Genomic DNA, 8,862 nt, shown 5'->3' with positions numbered 1-8,862 from the left:
TGGGGAAGCACGGTTCATATGCTTATATAATGTGTATGCATACCCCACGAGTATATGTAGTGTTACGTTTGTGGGGGTAGATGGAGGAATCCCATGGTGAAGAGAGGAATGTATAGTATAGCAAGGTCCGTGGACAAGTAGGAGACATCTTGAGGTAAGTTGAGTAGGGAAACTGTGAGCTTAAGTTGTTCTGTGTCACCACACGGGGGTGGTGCTGTGTTAACTACGTAGGGTCTAAGGTTTGTTTTCCAGTTTGTGATTGCCCGCTGTTACCTTTTCCTACGTTTTTACATTGACAAAGCCGGCCATAAAAAGACCATGTAAAAACAACATAGCCGGCAGACTAAATCCTGCCCCCCCCCACAGGATACGTAAACGGCAGGGCACGTCCACCCCCCCCCCGAGGTTGATGATTGGTTGGGGTGATGTCAAAGAAGGAGAAGGTGCGAGAGAGACAAGAGGGTGGTTGGAAGCAAAACGTGAGGCTCTGGTCCCTTTTGGCATGACAAAATAGCAGTGCAGTTCTCATTGATCGTGCTGATGTGAATGTATTCACGTGCTGAAATGAGACGCTCGCCAATGTCTGATCGGCTGAATCATGAAGTTTGTACATTAGAGTGATGATCACATGGAGACGGTGGGCGGGACACAGAGGATCTCTCGCTTGCTCTCTTCGACACGGTCAAGAAGGCTGCACGATTCACATTGTTCATGTTGTGTGAATTTGCTCACATGCTGGAGCAAGATGCAAGCCATTGACTGTTTGGCTGGGTCGTGAAGTTTGTGTGCTTTGGGAGGAGAAGAAGATCATATCTCTCAGCAATAACTCAGCAGTCTCCAGTTGTATGCTTGAGGAAGAAAGCGGTGCCGTTTTTTGTCAGTGGACCTGGTGCTGTGAGAGGAGTAGTGTGGCAATCTTGATCGTAAGAGGAAACTGTACGGTGGTTTGTGGGCCCTAGCGTTGAAGTCCGTCAATGTGAATTACCTCACGTACATTACCGCAGAGAGCGACTTTGACCATTTTTGTGCATTTCCTGCACAGTGGCTTCAAGGCTCGACGACTGAGTCTCCAAAAGGTCATCTCTAGACGTAAAACTGAGTGCTGGCCCAAAGGGAGGATTTTATTTTATTTCATCTTTCCGCTTGTCTGTTTTTGTGACTGAGTGGAGATGTCTCAAATTAGCCTTTAGTTTTACCTCGTTTCATTTTCACCCTTGAGTTATTTTCATTATAAATCTTTGATTTATGTTCATAAAACCATAATTTGTTCAATTTACTTGTGCTCGTCTATTCGTTGTGGATTCGAGAATAAACCCATGTGCTTCCTTTCTCGGAAACGCATCTCTGCTGCTTCCATCCCGCACGCGCCATAATCTCCAAGGATTTCGGCTGTTAGCCTCCAAGTGAAAACCGTTCGGCCATCCATCCAGGCTGGTGTTAATCGGCCTGAACATAACAGTATATTGTCTGCCAGTCTGTCTGTCCAGGGCAGAGCTTCTTTGGCATGCCTCCACCCAAAATTATATCCTCAAAGAAAATCAATTCGCCACCATTTTGTTTTATCCGTACAGGTGTCAGGTTTCAGGCCTCTGAGTATTTTCAGATACCAAGCTGCTACCTAGTGCTTGCCAAGCTAGCCATTCCTTATCAACGGTTTTGAATGGAGTACTTGCTTGAGTGCTTAAGCCACTTGGTGAGCCCTCTACAAGAAACTTGGTTACTGAACACACCCCTGGTGTGCATTTAAAACTGAAACGCACGTCGTCTATCATGAAAGAAAGGTAAGCAGAGGAAAGAATAGGGTCATGATTAACATTTAAAGTGTTTTATAAATAATAAGACTCTAACCTGTCCTTTTGGGTTTGCCTGTGTTTTCAAGGCTGAATCGTGTGCAAGGACAGGATTTATAAACTGTATTTCACATGTGCATAGACATGTAGTTCACATATTATGAAGTAAATAAACATGTGGCAAGTTAGGGATGCCGAAAATCGGGTTGGAAGTATTCAAAAACGGGTTTATTTAATTTACTAGCGGTGTATACTTACATATTGTAAGCAATAAGGAACAGTGCTTCCCCATTATCTTGGGTCGTTCACCTGCAGTTTTGTTTTTTCATTTATTTATGTTTTCAATTACAGATATTTCTGACAGTTCTGTGATTTTTTTTCCCGGTGTATTGGCTTTGATGTTCGTCAGCTCGTGAAATTTCAGCTTTATAGGTCACTCATAAGGTACCGAACTTTAATATCAGTGAGTGAGTGAGTAAATGAGTCAGTGAATGGTTAGAATGAGCATTATACATTACATTTACTTTTACCAAACGTGGTCCACCCACTGGGACCATACTCTGTGATTGTGTGACACGATATTAATTAAATATGTAATGATCCATGAAAAAATGCCCTTTCTCTTTTTTGAGCAAGAGGAGGGGAAGGGGTTATGGAAAGACAGAGTTGGAATTTGGAGGGGATGGGATCAAAGATGGGATAGAGTTGGGAAGGGGAGGTTGAGACTTTGGCAGGGGAGGGAGGGGTGTTGAGGAGTTGTGGTGAGGAGCAGGTTTAAAGGCTTGTTGTGGGGAGGGGATTGAAGCCTTCGAGTTGGGAGGGTGAGTTTGAGGACTAGGGGTTTGCGAGGTTAAGGACTTGGGGTTTTGGAGAGGCGGTTGATTGACTTGGGGTTTGGGAGGAGGGGTTGATGACTCGGGTTTTCTGATCGGGGAATAGTTGAGGTCGATGTCACATTTTACATTACATGGAAATTCCCCGGATCCCTGCTTGTCTTACTTCTATATTCTGCGCCAGTCGGTCTCTCTTTCCTTCTGTCCCTCCCTCTATCTGCCCGTTCAGTGAGGAGCTTCAAAATCAAATCGCCATTTTGTTTGCTCTGTATAGGTTCTCAGGCTTCGTAGGCCTCTGGTGTACAGGAACAGTGGCAAGTGACCTGCTTCTGTGCTGCGGTTATGTGAGTGGATCTATGTGTGGATACTTGGAGAGACAAGTGTTTCCTTCGAAGAATAAGTTAAGTGGCGTGTTTGTGGGGTGTTGTGTTTTGATTTTATGAGTGTTAAAAAATTTAATGTGGTTTGAGGCCTCAAGGCCACGAAGGCCACCACAGATTTTTCACAAATAAATGGGTCTACATGATTTTTTTTTTCAAGCAAATGATGCATTTCATTTCATGCCTGATTTTAAAAACTCTTACATTGTATGAAGAATAAAGATGGATCGTTTTAAAATCGTGTTTCAGCATTTCTTTCCTCAGAAACATCAAATTACAACCATTTTGCTCCATAAGAGGTCTCAGGCTTTAAGTTGGTTCCACAAATTGGAGGGGGGGGGGATGAGGAACAAATGATTGGAAGTGAGCAGTGAGAGTTTCACCAGATGGGGGTTGGTGGTGGACCATGTGCCCCCTGCAGGAACTGGGGCACAACAAAGAACGGAAAGAGGAGAAGGTGCAAGACCAGAAAGGAGGCGGTCGAACAACGAGACCACTGACCTGTCTGCGATGGGTAAGCGATAGCAAGCCGCTTGGTAACGGAACACAACCTTGGTCATGCTGATCACAGAAAGCAAAATTGAAATGGTGAGGACAAAGGGTAGTGTGTGCACTTTCACACACACACACACACACACACACACACACACACACACACACACACACACACACACACACACACACACACACACACCTGTAAAATGATCACATGCTGTTAGCTTCCCTCGGATGAGGAAAGGATGAATTAAGGAATGATCGGAAGATCGAGTGAGAAGGATAATGAGAATTTAAGGAGAGATGGTAATTGTGGGGGATTTATCAGAGCTGTCATAACAAAGTTGTAAAAGCGTCGTGGAAAGTCATAAATCATTTCACATGCAATATAGTGGCTAACATTTACAAGGGACTATACATTCTGAATGTGGTCATAACCACACTGTGGTCCACACTGTGGTCATAACCTGCAACAAAATCTGCCAACAGGCCGTTTGGGAAACGCATTCAATGCACTATTAAAATATCAACTCGACACCTCTCATCCATGTCAGCCTCCGCCACAGTTATATTAGAACGAGCTGATTCGTCACACAGTCACGGGTTGTTTAACCCCAATAAGGGGCCATTTCAAAACTACATAAAAAGCTTCCCTGCCTCAAACCCATGTGCACACTGAACTCTTCAGACATCCTTGGACCAACTAAAACTCTTCCCTTCATTCCCTTGTACATCCCTTCCACCAATCTAACATCTGCTTCCTCCACACTCAAACATCTCAGTGTCGCCATCACGATCTCTATCTAGAGTCTAGACAGTGTCGTCGGCCTTCTCCAGGTCCACAAATCCTAATACCATCTTATCTTGCACCTCCAACATCTTCACCACCTGTCTCAGTGTGAACATCTCATCTGTCATCCCCCTACCCCTTCTAAACTCCTGCTACTCTTCTCCAATCTCCATCTTCACAAACTTCCTTATCCTCCCATCCATCATCCTCTCCAATAACTACATTACATGACTTAAGAGTAATGCCCCTGTACTTCCTCCAATCGTGAACATCACCCTTCCCCTTCCATATCGGCACAATTAACTCTCTACTCTAATCCTCCCGAATTGAACCCTTGCTCAGACGTACGAGTATATTCAACAGCCTCGTCGTCCAACTGACTCCGACTTCTTCCACTGCAATTATCATCTCTGTACACACCTCTTCAATGTCTGGCGCTCTTCCTTTCTTCATCCTCTTCAATCAATACCATCTGCACTTCCTCCCCTGTGATTTCCACAAACTCCACTTTCCCCTCTCCATAACACGGTAGCTCCAGCCAGAGGTGGCGTTAGGGGCGTGCGTCCTGTGAAATTTCACGGGGCCCTAAGATGACAAGGGCCCCCCACACAACCAACCGATCGTGGTTCACAATCTTTCAAGACTGCCCCCGAGGGTGGGTTTCTCACTTTGACACAAAACATATCAACTTGTGAGTGGTGATAAACACAGCACAAAGAGAATGTTCCACCAAAGGAAAGAAAGCATTGTGACGTAATGAATCAATTATAAACTTGTTTTCCCTGATGTTTAACTAGACAGGACTACAACAAAATTAGGGGGTGAGGTTAGGTTAGTAGAGAAAGCAAGTGGAATAATAACTATGTTTAATGTTTACAAATGCAACAATAATCATAATTTCTATAATTCCTAATGTTAATACATATCGATATTGTTTAACAAATCCTAACTACAATTTATTGTAAGATCACAAAACACACCCTCATTAGCAAATGGACTAACCCATGCGTACGGCAGAATGTTATGGTTTTAAAAATCAGAGCACCTGTCCGATGGTGAAACGAAACGACCTAAAGACAAAACTCAACAATGGAGGAAAAGTGGAGGACCTCCTCGAGTGGAGGACATCTTCAACAATGGAGGACCTCCTCGAAATTAAGTTTTTTTTCATTACACAAATGGCAGAACCAGAAAGGGTCCGAAGCCAAGCACATGTGCTGGGTGTGTTCCTTTACCAATCAGCTTGTAGAATGTTCTGCAAAGTGGCTTAAGCACTCAAGCAAGCAGTCCAACAAAACGTTTGATAAGGAAATACTGGTTAGGAAAGCGATGGCAAGCTGATTAATAATGGATCAGCTTTTTGCGTGAGTTTGTGTTTTCGGCTGGTGGTGAGATAAGGAGGTTAAAGTTATTCTAATCTTCGAAATTCAAAAATAAAGTTAAAATTATTCTCGTCTTCAAAATAATTTCAAATTTATCCACAGGAGCGGCCAGTCATGGTGAAGAGACCGAGATCTATCTCAATGCAGAGCTCATGGTTCCGAGACCAGGATCCATCTCATTGCAGGGCTCAGGGTTCCGAGACTCATGGGATCCATCTCAATACAGGGCTCATGATGCCCAGATTGGGATCCATCTCAATGCAGGGCTCATGATGCAGAGACTGGGATCCATCTCAATGCAGGGCTCAGGGTTCCAAGACTGGGATCCATCTCAATGCAGGGCTCATGATGCCCAGACTGGGATCCATCTCAATGCAGGGCTCATGGTGCAGAGACTTGGATCCATCTCAATGCAGGGTTCAGGGTTCCGAGACCGGGATCCATCTCATTGCAGAGCTCATGGTGCCAGGACTGGGATTCATCTCAATGCAGGGCTCATGGTGCCGGGACTGGGATCCATCTCAATGCAGGGCTCATGGTGCCGGGACTGGGATTCATCTCAATGCAGGGCTCATGGTGCAGAGACTTGGATCCATCTCAATGCAGGGTTCAGGGTTCCGAGACCGGGATCCATCTCATTGCAGAGCTCATGGTGCCAGGACTGGGATTCATCTCAATGCAGGGCTCATGGTGCCGGGATTGGGATCCATCTCAATGCAGGGCTCATGAACCCCAGGGGGGATCACGTTATTCTTTTTATTACTGCCAACTATTGTCATATTATTATTATTGTTAATATCATTAATAATGTTATTATATTTTGCAATACAGTAATGTTACTATTATTATTAATATGCTGTTGTCATAATTCTGAGATATCCATGGAATAATGACACGATAAGGTGGACCGTGCTCAAGCTTCTGTAAATACGCTTTTCCAATGCAGAAAAAGGTAATAAACTAATAAAACATGAATTCTTCTGGAATTTTTTTTTGCATTTGAGCCTAAAGCAACACAGGCTAAGTGAGTGTGAAAAGAACACGGAGTCCTCTGACTCGTGAGTCCTGATACAATTGAGGCCTTGATGGTTCTGAAGAGTCATTTATAACACCCTCTCCCCCCACCAACGGAGCGGCGCTACACGGTATACATTTCCAAAGATAATTTGCATCGCACCACCTTCGGATTTCCTGGTGAGGGACAGCAAATGAAATCGAGATCACCTTTTCCTTATGACCCGAAGTCCTCTTTGCAAGTTCAATTGGTTGAGATTCCATAAGTGATGACCGAATACATCGACGTCAGACAGACACACTTCAAAATGTGTATATCAGTGTGGTGCCATGTTGACAGGTTGACAGGTTGACAAGGGCACCCACTCAGCCATTATTGTGTTTTCCATGGGGAACCTAAATGACTAACGCCACCCCGAACTCCAGCTCGCCATTGCTTCCTTCCAGGTTAAACAGCTCTTTGAAATATCCTTCCCACATCTTCAATACTGCCCCCCTCTCTGTCACTACCCTCCTGCCACCATCCTTAATCACCACCCCCCTCCTCCTTCTTGTCCTTACTATCCTCATCCATGTCATGAGCCAACTTACATACCATCTTTCTCCCACAATCCTTTCCAACTTATTGTACACCTCCACTTCCATATGATTCCTCACCTTATCCACAGCTCTCCTTGCTGATTTCTTCTTCTGCCCATACAGGTGCAGCAACCCCGCATTCAGCTGCCCCCCCCTGTCCTTGATCTTTTATATCCTCTTCCAAACCCCTTTCTTTTCACCAAATGCCTTTGCTAACTCCTCCGTCCACCAGACCTGGTTTATATCCCTTGACGATCCTTGCGCTCTTTCCTGACATCCTCCCACATAAAACTTCCGCAATTCCCCGAATCACCTCTCTGTACTTATTCCACTCCTCTTCCAAACCTTCCAGTTCTTCACTGAATTCATCATTCCGAGTCCTCAATATCCCCTTGTAATCTATGAAGACGTTTTCCAAACCTTCCAGTTCTTCGTTGAGTTTATCATATCTAGCCCTCAACCTCTCCTTGTACTCTATGACGATGTTTCTTCTGCACTTCCCCCCACCCAATAATCTTCCGATTCTGCTCTTCACCTCTCTCCATTACTCCATCCATACCACAAACACCACAGGCTTGTGCTGGGTGGTAACATGCTCTCCCACCACTGCCTTACAATCCTTAACCCTCCACACCTGTTGCTTCCTTCCACCACCAAATCCAGTTCTGTTCTATGTTGTCCACTCATACAGGTAATCTTGTGGCTTTCTTGCTTTTTATAGAGTGAACCAGCTGTGGCCATCCCATTCCTCAACACCAGTTGCACCACATCTTGACCCTCTCTATTCCTCGTTCCTCAACCAAATTTACCAAAACATTCCTCTTCACCCGCTCTGTCACTCCCACATGCGCGTTAAAGTTCCCTGCAATGCAGAGCATCACGCCTAACTCAACCATTCCCACCATCCTCTCCAGTGCATCCCTAAATTCCTGCTTCTTTGTCCCAGTCCTTCCCGTTTGTGGCCCATATATCAACAGAACACACCATATGCCTCTGCGCCCTAACTCTGTGCCCTAATGCCTCACCCATGCCCTAACTATCCATCTCTTCCATCTTTCCACTCTGACCACCTGCTTGCTCTTCTTCCTCCTTTGTATGCATCATAAGGCTGCAGGAAGCATCATTGGCAGAGGGCACAGCTGTGCCACTGATGCAGTGCCCCTACTACCAGTACACCAGTAGTCATTTCGCCAACCTTGGAAGGATGACAGGCTGAGTCAACTCCACCTGGTGTTAATTCAACAGCCGAAAGGAGCTCCAACTGAGGACCCTAAGATTCCAAGCCAGCCACCCTACCCACTAAGCGAACATCAGACTTCACCTACTTGCTGATCTCTTCTGATGCTATTATTCCCACGCTACTACCCCCTTCCATCCCTACCACGTGCAACAGCTTGTATCCTCATACCAACATCCTCGCCCTGTCTCCTTTCTATCCAGTTTCCTGCATACACACTTCTAACCTCCTTCTCTGCATCATCTACATTCTACACCACCTCGACCCCTCTATCCTCCATTGATCCCACATTCAAACCACCTAGCCAGACCTCACTTCTGAACCACTGCCTTCCACCTGGCAGAGCTAGTACTACTTTGATC

This window comes from Eptatretus burgeri, chromosome 16 (genome assembly GCF_056783735.1).
Source record: "Eptatretus burgeri isolate ZD-2024b chromosome 16, Ebu_testis_v1, whole genome shotgun sequence".
NCBI classification, from domain to species: Eukaryota; Metazoa; Chordata; class Myxini; order Myxiniformes; family Myxinidae; genus Eptatretus; species Eptatretus burgeri.
The sequence above is the reverse complement of the archived record's forward strand: the minus strand, read 5'-3'. Positions refer to the sequence as shown.